Raw genomic sequence first — 17,813 nt, forward strand, 5'->3', positions numbered from 1 at the left:
AAGTTTGACTCATCTATGTCATTGCTGTTAAAGAAAATGTTCATCCATGCCATTTTTTTTAAAATCTGGTTTTGCAAAACCATTTTTTCATTCCAAACAACTTTTAATACTTTTCAATTGAATTTTTAAATCAAATATACTCTTTTTGCTTCTTCTTCTTTAAGACACCAAGAACACATAAAAAATATTAACAATTTCAAATTTCAAACTTCTTCAATTCTTCACGAAATCATCTCAAATTTCAAGAGTAGTTTCCCTCCAAGCTAGATACCAAAATTCATTATCTTTTGAGCTCAAATTCAACCTAACTCAATAAGACTCATTTGAAATTTCTTCAAAGTTTCAAAACTTCAAAATTCTTTAATAGTAGAATTTTCTCCACAACTTCAGATTATTTGAGATTTTGAACATAGACACAAAAAACACAACAAAGATCTAATGTCAAAAACAACTACAAAAATATGAAAATCAAAACTAATTGATGAAATTTTGGGATTGATTTTCATTTTTTTGGAATATTTATTTTAATACGGGTGAATTTTTTAAACTCTACAAATGATTTTAGAATTTTGTTTTTTTTTTAAAAAAATAAATTAAAAAGTTGTAACGACCGGGTTCCGTCGTTATAGAAAAGCCAACGGGGAAAAATTTTGGGTCGGAAAAACTTTTTCGTAGTAACATGAAATTTCCCAACCTAGTCCAGATTTGGACGAAATCGGAGTCATTAAAGTCTAGGGAAATATGATAGCAATTGAGTATTCTAATTATAAATTTGATCACATGAGTAGATAGATAAGGCGTTAAGGAATTCGTACGACTTTACAACATTGAATTCGGGTGAGTAGAACTCCCAAAATTGATCTTAGCGTGAATGGGTAGTTTCTGAGTGTCATTGGTTAAAGGCATGTTATGAAATGAGCGGGGACGCTGTAGCGAGGTGGGGACCGCTGTGGCGGGTCCAAAGCGACTTAATTCGGAAATAAACCCAAAAACGTCTTTATTCTGCACTTTTCGACTTTGAGAGTAAGGAGACGAACCCCAGACGATTCTTGACAGTTTTCCACCATCTTTAAGGATAAATGTAAGGTTTTAACTTCCCGAATCCATTTTTCGATCTGTAGAACATAATCTAATGGGTAAATATCAATGGGAGAGGGTTTTGATCTGAGAATTATGGTGGGAAAAGCCCTAATATGGGTAGTGGGATCATGGTTATGATCTAGGGTTGTTAGAATTGTTAGTAATCTAGGTAATTAGTGATTGTTTATTGATTCCCGTATTATATTGATTGTTTGTAGACCAAGAACAAGCGAAACGAATCCGAAAAGGGAAGAATCAAGTTTCTTAGGGTTTCAAGCTTGTTTCGAGGTAGGTGATGGTTGTGATTCTATGATTGTGTGATGTATGTTTGTTCTTGCTTCATTATGATACATGTATGTATGCGAATGTTGCATTATTGATCACATTAATTGTAAATGAGGATATATGAATGATGAATGCCATGAATCATGGCTTGATTGTATGAATATGAGAATGTATTTTGTGATTGTGATTGTGGCTTGTTGAATGGATCGGGTGTTGTGTTTCGACACACTAACTTGGATCGGTGTCCACGTTCCGACATAATTATGGGATCGGTTGCCACGTTCCGGCATAATCGTTGGATCGGGCACCACGTTCCGGTATGCTAACAGTTTGGGTTGGGTTCCTTGTGAGGACCAATGATTTGATATAATTGCGTATCTTGAGAAATATGAAACTGTTCGTTGTTCGTAAATGATGATGATATTGTATATGTTTGATATATGCATGTGATTATATTGTTGTATTGACTTATGTATGTTACACTTAGTGGGATAGTCGGGTGATCCTACCAGTACACTCTGGTTGTGTACTTAGACTGCACTTGCTCTTTCTTTGTTGAGTACATGACATCTTGCGGCGGCTATTGACAAACCTTGCTTAGAAGATCAGTGATCGTCGTTCGAATTCAAGGGTGAGCCAGTTCTTTCTAGCTACCATGAGTTCTCTTTGTGTCTATGTCCACATTTCGGACTTAGACTTCCTAGTTAGTTATTAGTTCAATAGTTTGGGGTTGTATCCCTTCTTGTTTAGACTTGTTGAACTTTAGATGTTTTGGTACATTGACTTTCAGGTTTTAGGTGTATTTTTCGCATTGTTTAGTTGTTAGATCTTTTGGAAGTTTATGGGAACTTCAGTCTTTAGCTATTTAACTTGCTTTCGTAACTTAAATGCTTTAGTTTTTTGTTTAGTTGCTTGGTTTGGGCTGTAGTAGTGGTTCTCCCACCGGAGGATTAGTGTGGGTGCCCATCACGATGGTCTGGGTCGTGATAAAGTTGGTATCAGAGCCTAGGTTTGTTGATCTCGATGTACCAAGATGAGTTTAATAGAGTCTTACGGAATGGTACGGAGATATCTATAATTTTCTTCGAGAGGTTATAAGACTTTAGGAAATCTCTTTGCCTTATCTTGTCTCCTTTCGTGCTATAACTTTATTCCAATTGGTATCTAGTGATTCAAATTGGTATCTAACCTCCTTCACTCTTTTGTTCGCAGATGGTTGATATTAGATTCAATAACGGCAGGCCCGTAGTTAATACTAGATTCAACAACGTCAGGCCCGTAGATCCCGTCAATACTCCAGTTGAGGAATCTGCAGTGAGAGGTCGCGGTCAAGGCATGGGTAGAGGAAGAGCTATGGGCAGAGGCCGAGGAAGAGTGGCGCCTACTAGGGATGGAGCACCGATTGGAGACGCTCCCAAAAATGAGGCCCCTTCTACGCATCATGATGAGATAGAGGAGAACGTAGAGGTTGAGGATGAGGAGAATATTGGGCAAGAGGAAGAGGTGTAGGCTGAGACTACAAGTATTCCTCATTTGGACCCAGTATTAGCTCAGCAGATCATGTCATTCTTGAAATGGTTGGTTGGTTCTAGAGTGTTTCCCTCTGTTCAAGCAACTCAAGCTTCTACTAATCCCTATGTTGCTAGCACTGCGCCCAAGGTGGTTGGGACTGGAGATAATGATGTTTTCTTCCGTCCTTTGTTGGGTTCTGTAATGATTGTTAATGAGCATGAAATGTTGACTAAGATATTGAAGCTAAAGCCTCCTGTATTTCTTGGTTCTGAGAGTGAGGATGCTTATGAGTTTATCTTTGACTGTTATGAGAGGCTTCATAAGTAGGGAATTTTCCATCAGCATGGGGTTGAGTTCGTGACTTTTCAACTTTAAGGTGAGGCTAAGCAGTGTTGGAGAGCTTATGTGGAGTGCAGATCTTCAACCTTACCCCCACTCTTTTGGACCCAATTTCATGCTCTGTTTTTAGAGAAATATGTGCTTAGGACTTTGAGAGATCGCAAGAAGGATGAGTTCATGGCTTTGGAGAAAGGTGGTATGTTTATGGCTGTTTATGAGTCCAAGTTCCATGTTTTGTCTAGATATGATACTCAATTGGTGACTACTGAGGAGAAGAGGATCCGTTTATTTATTAGGGGGATAAACTCTGAGTTGCAGGTGTTTTCTGGTCATATGACCTCTGCATGGAGGAACTTTAATGAGGTAACTGACTTTGTTAAGAAAGTGGAGGGGGTGAGGCGAGACGGTCAGGCTAAGGCATTGGCTATAAGGGCCAAGAAATAGGGTAACTTTCAAAGTTCTTACTCCAGGGGATCCGGAAGCTCAACACTTGCAGCCAAGCCAATTTAGTCCGCTATGCCCGCCTCTACAGGTAATTACTCGGGAACTCTACTCATAATTTGATTCAGGATAGCCAGGGAGTCGCACCTTCGCCGGGCAACATACCATCTTTTGATTGTACATGTTACAACTGTGGTGAACCTGGCAATATGAGGAGAGATTGTCCCCACTCGTGAGTGTTGGATTCCGTGCAGCAGCCATCTAGAGAAGTGGTACCCGTGGGAAATGGTAGTAATGGTCGAGGGTGTCCACAAGGTGAGTGAAGAGGTAATCAGCGAGGCCGTGTAGATAGAGGAAATGGTAACGTAGGCAGAGGTAACGTGCAACCAAGCAGGGAAGTAGCTCATCAAGATGATAGGGCTCATTGCTATGCCTTTCCGGGCAAGAATGAGGCAGATGCGTCTGACGTAGTGATCACAAGTACTATTCTTGTTTGTGACCGGATTGCTAATGTGTTGTTTGATCCGGGTTCTACTTATTATTATGTATCCGTGAGATTTGCATCAGAGTTTGATATGATTTGTAATATACTTGATTCCCTCATCCATGTTTCTACCCTAGTTGGAGAGTCTGTCATAGTCACACATGTCTATCGTGTTTGTCCTATTTTGTTTATGAGTTTTCAGACTTGGGGGCTGATTTGGTGATTTTAGATATGTCTGATTTTGATGTAATCTTAGGCATGACTTGGTTGTCCCCCTATTATGTTGTGCTTAATTGTATTACTAAGTCTGTAACTCTAGAAATTTTGGGAAGGGAAAAGTTAGAGTGGGAAGAGGTGTACAAGCCTAAGAAAGCTAAGATTATATCCTCAATTCGGGATAGTAAACTGGTAGAGCAGGGTTGTTTGACTTATTTGGATCATATTTGGGATGTTGAGGTTAAGTCTCCATCTATTGAGTTTATTCCCGTGGTGTCGGAATTTAGAGAAGTGTTTCCTAATGATTTGCATGGTATGCCTCTGGATAGGGATATAGACTTCTGCATTGATTTAGAACCTGATACCTATCCCATTTCTATCCCTCCATATCGCATGGCTCCGATAGAATTAAGAAAGTTTAAGGCTCAAATCCAAGAGCTTTTTGATAAGGGATTTATTCGTCCTAGTGATTCCCCATGGGGTGCTCCAGTTTTGTTTGTTAAGAAAAAATATGGTAGTATGAGAATGTATATAGATTACCGGCAATTGAATAGGGTCATATTCGAAACAAGTATCATTTGCCTCGAATAAATGATCTTTTTGACCAATTGCAAAGTGCATCAGTTTTCTCCAAGATTGATCTAAGGTTTGCTATCATCAGTTGAAAATTAGGCCTGAGGATGTGCCCAAGATGGCGTTTAGAACCCGCTATGGGTACTATGAGTTTCTAGTTATGTCTTTTGGTTTGACTAATACGCCTGCAACTTTCATGAGTTTGATGAATTGGGTGTTCAAGCCATTTCTTGACTCGTTTGTTATAGTTTTTATTGATGACATTTTGGTCTATTCGAAAAGTGAGGAAGAGTATGCCGACCATCTTCGTAGCGTTCTAGGTGTTCTTAGGAAACAAATGTTGTATGCGAAATTATCTAAATGTAAATTTTGGTTGACTTTTGTCGCATTTTTGGACATGTAGTTTCAAAGGAAGGGGTAATGGTAGATCCCCAAAAGATTGAAGCAGTTAAGAATTGGGTTCGACCAAGCTCTGTGACGGAAGTTAGGAGTTTAGTTGGGCTTGCCAGTTATTATCGTCGATTTGTGACGAACTTTGCTTCTATTGCCACTCTCTTGACAAATTTGACCAAAAAGGAGATACCATTTGAATGGACTAAAAAATGTGAGAAGAGCTTTCAAAATCTCAAGACTCTCTTGATCACCACACCTATTCTAACATTACCGGTGGAAGGTAAAGATTTTATTATTTATTGTAATGTTTCACATTCAGGTTTGGGTGTTGTGTTGATGCAAGATAAGAATGTTATAGCTTATGCGTCGCGTTAATTTAAGGTGCATGAGAGAAATTACCCAACACATAATTTGGAGTTAACAACGGTAATGTTCGCTCTTAAGATCTGGCGACATTATCTCTATGGGGTTAAATGTGAGGTGTTTACTGATCATCGTAGTTTGCAGCATGTGTTCACTCAAAAATATCTGAATTTGAGATAACGAAGGTGGATAGAGTTACTTAAAGATTATGATGTCACCATTCAATACCATCCGAACAAGGCAAATGTAGTGGCAGTTGCTTTGAGTGGAAAAACGGTGAGTATGGGTAGTCTAGCTTGCTTGAGTGTAACCAAACGAGCTATGGCTAAGGAAATTCAAACCTTGCAGTCTAAGTTCATGCAATTGGTCATCTTAGAAAGAGGTGGGGTGTAACCTAACATTGAAGTGAGGGCCACATTTATTGAAGAGATCAAGGACAAATAATTTGAGGATGACAATTTGAATGAACTTAAGAAGAAGACTGCGATTGGTAAGGCACAGGAGACCACTCTTGATGCGGAAGGTGTGCTCAGTTTTAAATGAATGATTTGTGTTCCTCGAATTGATGACTTGATTCAGAAATTATTGATAGAATCCCATGGTTCGCGATATTCCATTCATCCGGGTGTGATCAAGATGTATCGAGATTTGAAGCAAATTTATTAGTGGTCGGGCATGAAGAAGGATATAACGGAGTTTGTGACTAAGTGTCAAAATTGCTAACAAGTAAAGTATGAACATCAAAGGCCTGCATGTTTGCTTCAAAGTATGTCGATTCTGGAATGGAAGTGGGAAAGTATAGCCATGGATTTTGTGGTTGGTCTTCCCAAGACTTTGGGGAAGTTTGATTTTATTTGGGTAGTGGTTGATAGATTGACTAAGTTAGCCTATTTTATTCTAGTAAGAGTAGATTATAATGTTGAACAAATGGCTAAAGTTTGTGTGAAATAGATAGTGAAGTTGCATGGGGTGCCCCTCTCTATCATCTCAGACCGTGGTACCCAATTCACATCCAAGTTTTGGAGGAAATTACATGATGAATTGGGCACACAACTCACTTTTAGTACAACTTTTCATCCACAGACAGACAGACAGTTAGAGAGGACTATTCAAGTGTTAGAAGACATGTTGAGGGCATGTATGATTGATTTTGGAGGGCATTGGTATAAATTCATACCTTTGTGTGAGTTCTTCTATAATAATAGTTATCACTCCAGCATTGATATGGCACCATTTGAGACACTTTATGAGAGATGATGTAGATCTCCCATATGATGGTTTGAGGCTAGAGATGTGAAACCCTTGTGGGTTGATTTAGTGAAGGATGCTCAAGATAAGGTGAAGAGTATTCAAGCTAAGCTTCTAGCAGTCCAGAGTAGATATAAAATGTATGCGGACCATTAGGTAAGAGATATGGCTTTTCAGATGGGTGAGAATGTTCTTCTTAGGGTGTCACCCATGAAAGGGGTGATGAGATTTGGTAAGAAGGGAAAGCTTAGTCTTCGTTACATTGGTCCTTTTGAGGTTCTTGAATATGTTGGGCCCGTGGCCTATAGATTGGCTTTACCTCCTAACCTATCGAGAGTTCACCCAGTATTCCATGTGTCCATGTTGAAGAGATACCATAATGATGGAGATTACATCATTAAGTGGGACTCAATTGTGTTAGACAACGACTTACAAGATGAGGAGGAATCGATTGCAATTCTCGATCGTGATGTGCGTAAGCTAAGGACCAAAGAGATTAAGTCCATTAAAGTTCAATGGAAGCATCGTCCAATTGAGGAAGCTACTTGGGAAATCGAGAAGGACATGCGAGACAAGTATCCCCAATTGTTCGTCGATTCAGGTACTACTACATTCTTTCCTTAGCTTATTTTTCCTAAGTTTGTCACTCGGGGACGATGATGGGTAAATTGGTATCTATTATAACGAACGAGTTTCGTCGTTATAGAAAGCCAACAGGGAAAATATTTGGGTCAGAAAACTTTTTCGTAGTAACTTGAATTTCCCAACCTAGTCCAGATTTGGATGAAATCGGAGTCATTAAAGTCTAGGAAAATCTGGTAGCAATTGGGGTTATCTAATTATGAATTTGATCACATGAGTAGATAGATAAGGCGTTAAGGAATCCGTACGACTTTACGAAATTGAATTCGGGTAAGTAGAACTCCCAAAATTGATCTTAGCGTGAACGGGTAGTTTTTGACTATTGTTGGTTGAAGGTGTGTTGTGAAATGGGGGTATTTGAATTATTAAAATAGCTCACTGTTGAAAGCCACTTTGGTGGTGATTTCGGGTCAATTTATGAATAGAAAAGTAGTTATATGACTTAGAATTAGGGTCAAAACAACATAGTCTAGGTATTAAATGCATAGGAAAATACCCAACTACCTTTAATAAATAACTGTCGAACAGTCCTACAGGTTGGACCTACGGTCCGTAGAAGTTTCTAACACTCGTATTGGTCAATCGTAGAACCAATTTCAGAAATCCAAAATTTGGACAACTTTCCACGAAACACTTCTATGAGTTATCGACCTTTCTACGGATTGTGGACCCCATCAGTAGTCCTCAACTTTGAGTCTAAAATTTCACCAAGTTTGGAACCTCTCTACGACCCGTTAAACTTTTTATGACTCGCTGTTCTCTGCCGTAGGCATGAGGTCCTAAATTAAATCTTTGAAACAATCCTACGAGTGCCATCTACAACTCGTCTGAATTTCTATGACTCGTCCTATCAAGTCGTGGGTTAGACTTTAGAAACTTGAACTTTCAAAAACTCAACTCTAGGTCTACGACTTCCTTTCTACAGCTCCTAGGACATCCTACGGTCCGTGGGACTTGTAAATCACTACACTAGTAATTTTTTTGCAACTTTTCTTTCAACTCGACTTTTCAATTTTTGAGGTATTACATAGTTTTTCTTTTTCTTTCCCATTTGTTAATCACCATCTCCCAAAACTTAAACTCCTTCTATAGAGAAGTAGATTCAATGGTGGTAATTAGTTAAAACAAAAATAACTAAAATTATAGTAGATCAAGTTATCATTAATTGAAAAAAATCAATAGAGAAAACAACTGAGGAAGATTGAATGAGAAGAGTGAAGAACTGATGGGAAATATGATTTGTGTGGGAGAGGGGTGGAGATTCGGGTGGTGGGTCTGGTGAGGAAGATGATTTGGGTAGAGGAGGGGTTGGCGATTTGGTGGTGGGGGTGGTGGGGAAGATGATTTATGCGGGGTAAGGGTTGAGGTGTAACACCCTAAAAATTTCTAAGTCAAGACTCAACCCATTCTTCGTTGTGAATAAGATGTTTCTGAGTGATTTTAAATTTTTGTAGGTGTTAAGGTCACTAGATGTAACACCTCTAGTTTCAAAAAGAACTAAGGAGAAATTAGTTCAAGTCACCCATCAGTTTTCTTAAGTTTTTGGTCAACTTCAAACGATCATATCTTTTAGTACATAAAGAGTTAGGTGGTCTGTGACCTATCAAATTAAAGGTCTTTGAGTCCTCTTTCTGATGCCACCAAGTTTGCCTCAATCAGATTTCTGATTAAAAAATTATGAATGATTTACTAGAGACGCTCTAACTTGGCAGCATATCCACAATGGCTCCGCGATACGGAGTGAATACGGACCTCACTGTCCGCTGGAAAAATATCCTGACTTCCAACTCATTTCATTTATTTCTTTAAGGGTATTTTAGTCCTAAAAACTCTTAGGAAATCATCTAAATAACCCTAAACATGTAGAAATCCAATTTTCATAATCAAACCCTCTCATTCACTCATAAATTTCTACGCTCAAGAGACTTCAAGAAACGCTAAGGCTAGGGTTCATCTTCCAAGATTTTTCTTCAAATTTGCCAAGAGCATAGTTCTTTATAGGTATGTAAGCTTTCATAGTGTTGAGTTGGTTCGCCCTCACGTCGATCATGCAATTTCATCCATAAATTCATTTTTAAATTTGATTTATTGAGATTCTTGATGGAGTTCTTGAGGTTTTAGCTTCATTCTTAATAATGGAGCCTTGTTGATTTCTTAAGGTGAGGGTCTTTACAAATGAGTGTTGTTTTTGATGGATTTCGTTTGGGTTTCATTGAAAATGTTTCTAGTTTATGAAATTTCATAAAATTGGGCAATTGAATTACATTGGGTGTGGAATCTAGTTTGGGAGAGAAAGAAAAGATCGGACATAAATATGCGCTCAGGCCTGTGTTGCGGAGGTGATTTATAATTTTAGACTTCAGATAGTCACCCCCTCTCCGCGTCGTGGAGGGGATACAGAGTCTTCTGCCTCAAAATTTATTTCGCAACCAAAAAATTAATTTTATCTCCGCGTCGCGCCAGTGCTTCTTCAAACCGTGTCTTCACTCTCTTCTTATTTCTAACTATATAAGCCTTCATTAATCATTGAGAGATCCTATATCTTAATCATTACTTTTAAATTCACATTTCAAATCAAGGTAAAATTATGAGGAAAGTTCAGGAGGGTTTTTGAGTCAAATTGAGAATTCTTTTGAAATCAATTATAGTTGTGACGAAGTCTTGAGAAGGTTAAGATGAGAATGAGAAGAGTGGTATTCATGAGTTCTATATTGTTATTGAATCCTTGAGTGGAGTCGTTCATGTCCATAATTTCGCATGAACCTTATAAGTTGAGTATTCTTAAGAAGAGTAGTATCGTTGAGTTCTGAGTTCTTGAGTTCCTGATCCATTTTGAAACTATATTCCTAATTATGGAATTTCTATATGTTATGCATGGAGATCCTTGAGTTGAGTTGTTCATGGACATAATTTTGCCTAAACCTATGAGTTGAGTATTCTTGAGATGAGTAGTATCGTTGAGTTTCGAGTTCTTAAGTTCTTAAGTTCTGAGTATTGAGTGTTCTATATGGTTATTGAGATCCTTGAGTTGGTTCATTCATGTCGGCATGAACCCTATTTTGAGTTATAAGTCTTGGTGAATCTTTGAAAGTCATTCATAGTATTTTAAACTAAGTTTTGAGGAAAAGTTTAAAGAGACAGTTTTGTTGTTGAGATGTTTTGAGGTCATGAGACAATTAACTATAACTTGTTAAATATTTTTCAGACATTTATTGGAGTTGAGTTCAAATTGAGTTTTTAAAGTTTATTTATGCATTTGGAGTTCCCATTTTGCTCGAATTAGTTTTTTGCTTGTAGTTAGCCATGATGAGGATTCGCTTGGGGATTAACAATCATTCTTGAGTGCCGGCCACGGCAAGGGTGTAGGCTTGGGTCGTGACAAACTTGGTATCAGAGAACAAAGTTCAAGTGTCCTAGGGTGTCTATGAAGTCGTGTCAAGTAAAATCTTATTTATGGTGTTGAGGGCCCCACTTCTATAAATGAAGAACTACAGACATTTAAGAAAAGTTTCACTTTTTAATACTCTAAAGCATACAATAGAACGATGTCATAAGGAACTTATTCTAACTTGTGCATTCTTATATCCATTCGACTATCCCTGATACTCAAGGTGGTTGAAAAGCAAAGTCAGATCCTTATCGATGAGTTACTCTCAGCAAAAGTCTTGAGAAAGTCATGAGACTGTAGAGGGGCTTGAGAGAATCCCATGAATGAGCTTTAGTGTTGAAATTCAAAATAATGCATTCTTATTCATATGAATCGTACGTTCAAGCTAAAAAGTGATGTACTCTTTTCTCTAAACCCTGTTACAGTTAAGACCCTTATGAGGAAGTATGTTTTAGAATGCTTGGGTAGTATCTTCACTCGAAAGATAGTGTGAAATGAGATATTATGAGCCAATATTAATACAAGTGTCCCGAGTTAGAGGAAAGCATGCAAAGGTATAATAATCTATGAAAGGGAGATAGTGATGAGGCAAATTATGATTGTTGCAGTCATTCCCCAGTAAGTTATTAATGATGATTTTTCCTTTATGAGTAGACTAAAGAATAATAATTTTGTATAGAGTTCAAGATACGAAATAGAGGAATAGTTACTAGTCAGGATGAGTTACAATATACCTTAACCAGAAAGGAGTTTATGTCAATGTAACATTGTGTTAGTGAAGGCCAAGTATAGGTGTTGAATAAAAGAGTAGAGTATTCATGAGGTGATAAATCTAAGGTAGGCTTATGATTTTTAGGGAGAGTCATGATGTTCAGAGGGTTATAGAACTAATTTGTCAATGATGTATAATAAATGAGTAAATAGTACTTAAGTTGTGAACGGAGGTGTGGCGGTAAATTGTAGGTATGTAGAACTGAGAGATAAAGATTGATTACTTGTCATGAGGTCCTAGTGGGCGAGTGTTTCTTAATTTTATCTAGTAGTGGTAAGTTATTTAATAGGTGAGTAATTATATTTATATATGTGTTTGGTACTAGACACTAAGTTTGAATTTGAGATGAGTCTCGTGATAAAAATGATGGCAACATGAGGGTGATGATGTTAGTTTTGAGATCTGATCTGGTAGATTTGACATAGAGTAGGTAAGGAATTAAGATGTTAGTTGAAATAAATGTGAGTGGTACAAGTGTGGTATTATGACTCTTAGATGAGAGCAATGAAGTGAGGCTAAGTCATTAGATTAACAAGAGCATTAAGGGGTGTACCCGAGATAGTATGTAGTCGGACGAGGTTCTAATTAAGTTCATGACTTGCTATATGTGCTTAGATAGTATAATTGAGTTATCAATGTGGAGTAGACTGACGTAAGAATTATCTATTACACTTAAGAGTTTGGTCGAAGGGACTATACATAGACAATGATGAGCCTATCAAAGAAAGTTCAAATTTCCTCCGGTTAGATTGATATGAACTTAGAAGGACAATATTAGTAGGCTAAGAATGAACAGTTAAACTATTAAGAGTTAGATTAAGCGGCTTTATAAGCTAATGTGAATGGGTTAAGAGAAGTATATGAGAAAAGAAGACTTGGAAGGAATCTTAGTGCATGTGCATGGAAAGTTTAGTACTCATGAGATAAGCCTTTTCCCGAGTATTAGAGTAAAGCAAATGTAGATCAGTTTAGAGATGGTGGAATATATCCATAACTTTGAAGTATAAGATTTAAACCTAAGGGGGAGATGTTAAGATAATAATCCAAGTCTAGTGTTGAGAATCATGTAGTTAAGTGTTCAGGAAGAGCTAAAGTGTTATATCGATCCATTCATACTCTAGTGTATTCCTCAAAGTAAGTCATCACAACATTATGTTGATGTCTCTTATATCAAAATTGTGTCTATGACCTATGCTCATACACTTGAGAGAGATTCATATCTATGCTTAGTTTTCACTTTTCAGAATAAGAGACAAAGACTTTTGCCCATTGATCTTAATCTGACTCCATAATGTTATGGATATCAGCCGCATGATATGAACCTATTCATATAAGTATTCATGTCTCCTAATATGCTCAGTATCGTAAATTCATTATTTGATCTTAATGGCTAGCAAAATAATGTTATGGCATGCATATTCTTATATCATAACTATCAAATGAATCGTGCTTATGATCTTTCGCCCTAAAGCTCTTTCAATGATCCTTTTTAGTTTTGAGAGTGGTGTTGATGATTGTAGTTGTATGATCATAGAGAAGAGGATTGATATTTCTTATAGTGATAGTGATGGTGTGTTTATTCCACCTAAGGTTATAAATGTGGAGAAAGAAGGAGATAAGGTTGTACGATAAGAAATTAGTCAGTTCCTGTTAGTGATGCATGAAAGTTATATTGGTAAAAGTGACGAGAGAATGAGGAATTCTTATAAGGATTGGTTAGTAGGAGTCCATGGAGTGGTTATAGTACTAGGCTTGGACATAGTGAGAGCATACAGTTAGACTCAGACCTTGGTAAGAATAGTCATATACCCTTGTGGGAGCTATGAGTTGCAGCCAATGAAGAATAGTAATAAGAAAGAAAAGCATAGTTGAGAAGTGTTTCTGAGCTTGAAAGTTGCTAGTCATATCAATCAATGCATATTATTTCCATCCATACTTCATACCCAGATACCTTTGTTTCAAGTGAAGATAACTTCAGATAGAGTGTGACTATGTTCAAACTCATATCGTTCTTGACTTATGTGCTATAGACAATTCCAAGCTCATAGTATGATTCAATTCTGCCTATGTTAATAGGCAAGTTCAGAAGTCAGAAAGATAGTAAGAGTAACTCCTTCCCTTTCCATTCTCAGTCCAACCATCATTCGAGGACGAATGTTCCCAAGAGGGAGATATTGTAACACCTCAAAAATTTCTAAGTCAAGATTCGAACCATTCTTCGTTGTAAATAAGATTTTTTTGAGTAATTTTAAATTTTCGTAGGTGTTAAGGTCATTAGATGTAACATCTTTAGTTTAAAAAAGAACTAAGGAGAAATTCGTTCAAGACACCCATCATTTTTCTTAAGTTTTGGGTCAACTTAAAATGACCATATCTTTTAGCACATAAAGAGTTATGTAGTCCATGACCTATCAAATTAAAGGTCTTTGAGTCCTCTTTCCAATGTCACCAAGTTTGTCTCAATTAGATTTCTGATAAAAAGTTATGACTGATTTACTAGAGACGCTCTAGCCTGGAAGCAGCTCCGCGATGGCTCCACATTACGGAGTGAATACGTACCTCACTGTCCGCTGAAAAAATATTCCGACTTCCAATTGTTTTATTTTTTTCTTTAAGATATTTTAGTCCTAAAAACTCTTAAGAAGTCATCTAAATTACCCTAAACGTGTAGGAAATCCATATTTCATAATCAAACCCTCTCATTTACTCCTAAATTTCTACGCTCAAGAGACTTCGAGTTACGCTAATGTTAGGGTTCATCTTCTAAGATTTTTCTTCAAATTCACCAAGAACATAGTTCTTTCCAGGTATGTACACTTTCATAGTGTTGAGTTTGTTCTCCCTCACGTCAAACATGCAATTTCATCCATAAATTTGTTCTTAAATTTGATTGACTGAGATTCTTGATGAAGTTTTTGAGGTTTTAGCTTCATTCTTTAATAATGGAGTCTTGTTGAGTTCTTGAGGTTAGGGTCTTTGCGAATAAGTGTTGTTCTTGATGGATTTTGTTGAAAACATTATGGGTTTATGAAATTTCGTGAAATTGGGCAATGGAATTGCATTGGGTGTGAATGAAATCGAGTTTGGGAGAGTAAAAAAAAAGACCGGACAAAAATATGCTCCCAGGCCCGCGTCGTGGAGGCATTTTAAAATTTCAGTCTTCAGATAGTCACCTCCCTCTCCGCGTCGCGGAGGGGATACAGAGTCCGCTGTCTCAAAATTTATTTTGCAACCAAAAAATTAATTTTATCTCCGCATCGTGCCAGTGCTACTTCAAACTGAGTCTTCACTCTCTTCTTATTCTTAACTATCTAAGCCCTCATTAATCATTAAGAGATCCTATATCCTAATCATAGTTCTTAAATTCATATTTCAAATCAAGGTAAAATTAAGAGGAAAGTTCAGGACGATTTTTGAGTCAAATTGAGAATTCTTTCGAAATCAATTATAGTTGTGACTAAGTCTTGAGAATGTTAAGATTAGAATGAGCAAAGTGGTATTCATGAGTTTCTATATTGTTATTGAGATCCTTGAGTGGAGTCATTCATGTCCATAATTCCGCAAAAACCCTATGAGTTGAGTATTCTTGAGATGAGTAGTATCACTGAGTTTTGAGTCCTTGAGTTTCTGATCCCTTTTGAAACTATATTCCTAATTATGGAATTGCTATATGTTGCATGAAGATCCTTTAGTTGAGTCATTCATAGCCATAATTCTGCCTGAACCCTATGAGTTGAGTATTCTTGAGACGAGTAGTATCGTTGAGTTCTGAGTTCTTGCGTTCTGAGTATTGAGTTTTCTATATGGTTATTGAGATTCTTGAGTTGGTTCGTTCATGTCAATATTTCGGCATGAACCCTATTTTGAGTTATAAGTCTTGGTGAATCTTTGAAAGTCATTCATTGTGTTTTAAACTAAGTTTTGAGGAAAAATTTAAAGAGACAGTTTTGAGTAAAGTTGAAGGGAACTAAGTATTCCCAAGTGTAATATTTTTACATTTTAAAACGAGGGAAATATTGTTTTCTATATGAGTTTATGAGGAGTATTGAGTATTTCCTTTTTGAAGAGGAAATTTTGAGTAATTAATTATCTCAAATTGAGGAAGAGTTATGTTTTTAAACATATGACCATGAGTTATATATATTATTGAGAGTAGTATTGAGCTTCGATATGGGGACGAGTTCACACAACTCAAAATCCTTATAAACCATGTATGTCAACACGAGTAAATGATCATATTTTTTAGACGATTCTTTATTGCTTTTAAGCTTTACTTAGTGGATCCACTTAGTTGAGGTGTTTTATACCCTGACAAGGTATAGAACAGTTCTGGCAGCGTGGGCGAGACGTTGTATCATCACGTAGCTCATAGTGATGGTTGTCGGTTAAAGAATCTCTCAAATAAGAGTAAAGAGTTTATTATTGTATTTTTATACATCTTGAGTTATTATCTGTTGTTTTAAAAGCTTTATAAATTGCATCTTATTATCACTGCTGTCATATTGAGTTGAGAAAAGTTGAGTTGAGTTGAGGTGAGTATGTCTTCCCTTTCCACCATTTCAGCTATATTTGTATATATGTTCAGTTTTCCCCTTTCATGCTCGTACATTCGATGTACCAACGCCATTAGGCGTGCATCATTTTATGATGCAGATACAGGTGTTCAAGGTCATTAACATTTGCTTCGTTGAGGCCATTCACACTCCAGCTAGCTTGGGTGAGCCATCTTGTTTTCGGAAGGCTTCACATTTACTTCTTGTTTTGTTAAGTTGTTGGGGGTCTGTCCCGACACTTATCTGAGTACTAGAGGCTTCATAGATAGTTTAAAGGTCGATGAGTCTCTCATTATTTCATTTTGTTATTGAGATGTTTGAGGTCATGAGACAGTTAACTATAACTTGTTAAATATTTTTCAGACATTTATTGGAGTTGAGTTCAAGTTGAGATTTTAAAGTTTATTTATGCATTTAAAGTTCCCATTTTGCTCGAATTAGTTTTCCGCTTGTAGTCAGTCAGGATGAGGATTCGCTTGGGAACAAACAATGGTTCTTGAGTGCCGGCCACGTCCAGGGTGTAGGCTTGGGTCGTGGCATGGGGATTGAGTGGTGCTAAAGGGGTTAGGGATCTGGGGGTGGTGGGTGCTGGAGAAGATAATTTGGGTGGGCTGTGTGTTATTTTTTTAAAATTATTTGGGTTTAAAAATGACACATGTCATTGAGTGATTTGCCGTGTTTTTCTACTCAAAATTTATTAATTAAAAATTGTTTTCAATATAGATGTCACATGTCTTCATTTAATTCACCACTTTGACACGTCATCAGCGAGAGTGTTACACACTTTACACATTTGACTGATTGTCAAAAAAGTATCAAAATGATATAGTGAGGCATGACATGAAGTGTCTAAAATGAACAATGCCTAGTTAAAGTGTCTAAGTGAAAATATGTGCCAAATTTAGGTGGTCATCAATGGGTTAAACCTTTATTATAGTAGAAGTAGCGTCTAATTTGATTGAGTTATTTTAAATATCTTTAAACCAAAATAACTTTTAATCACTTTTAGACTGTCTATGAAAATTCTAAAATTACTTCTAAGAATTTGATTCCAAGTTAAAAAATAAAAATTCAAAAATAAGATAAAAAATCCCAAACAAGCTCTTAATCAGCAATGAGTGCAGTCATAATTGTGTTTCCAAAATCCAAGATAGACCGGTACAATTTACAAATGAAACCTAGCTGTTAATTGAAATCTAACACATAAGCTGTAAAATTCAAATTACCAGCAGGGAAAAAGCGGTAGGCGGTAACGTTCGAATTTGTCCAAAAATGAATGGCAAAATATCGTAAATAAGCAGAATATTATGCCCAAACACATAAAACATTAATAGTGTCAGAAATCCGCCCCCTAAATTGTCGGTTTTTGTGTCCAGTGCCCCCCTTCCCCTTCTTACAATTTACAAAAAATACCGCCCAGTGTAGGCCCCACCACCTACCCCCAACCTCATAGGAAACACAGCAAATGAAAATAACTTAACTTTCCAAATAAAAAAAAAAAAAAGAAGAGTAAAAGCTTCAAAC

The sequence above is a fragment of the Solanum verrucosum genome, unplaced genomic scaffold, assembly GCF_900185275.1.
Source record: "Solanum verrucosum unplaced genomic scaffold, falcon-dt-bn FXZP01000524.1, whole genome shotgun sequence".
NCBI classification, from domain to species: Eukaryota; Viridiplantae; Streptophyta; class Magnoliopsida; order Solanales; family Solanaceae; genus Solanum; species Solanum verrucosum.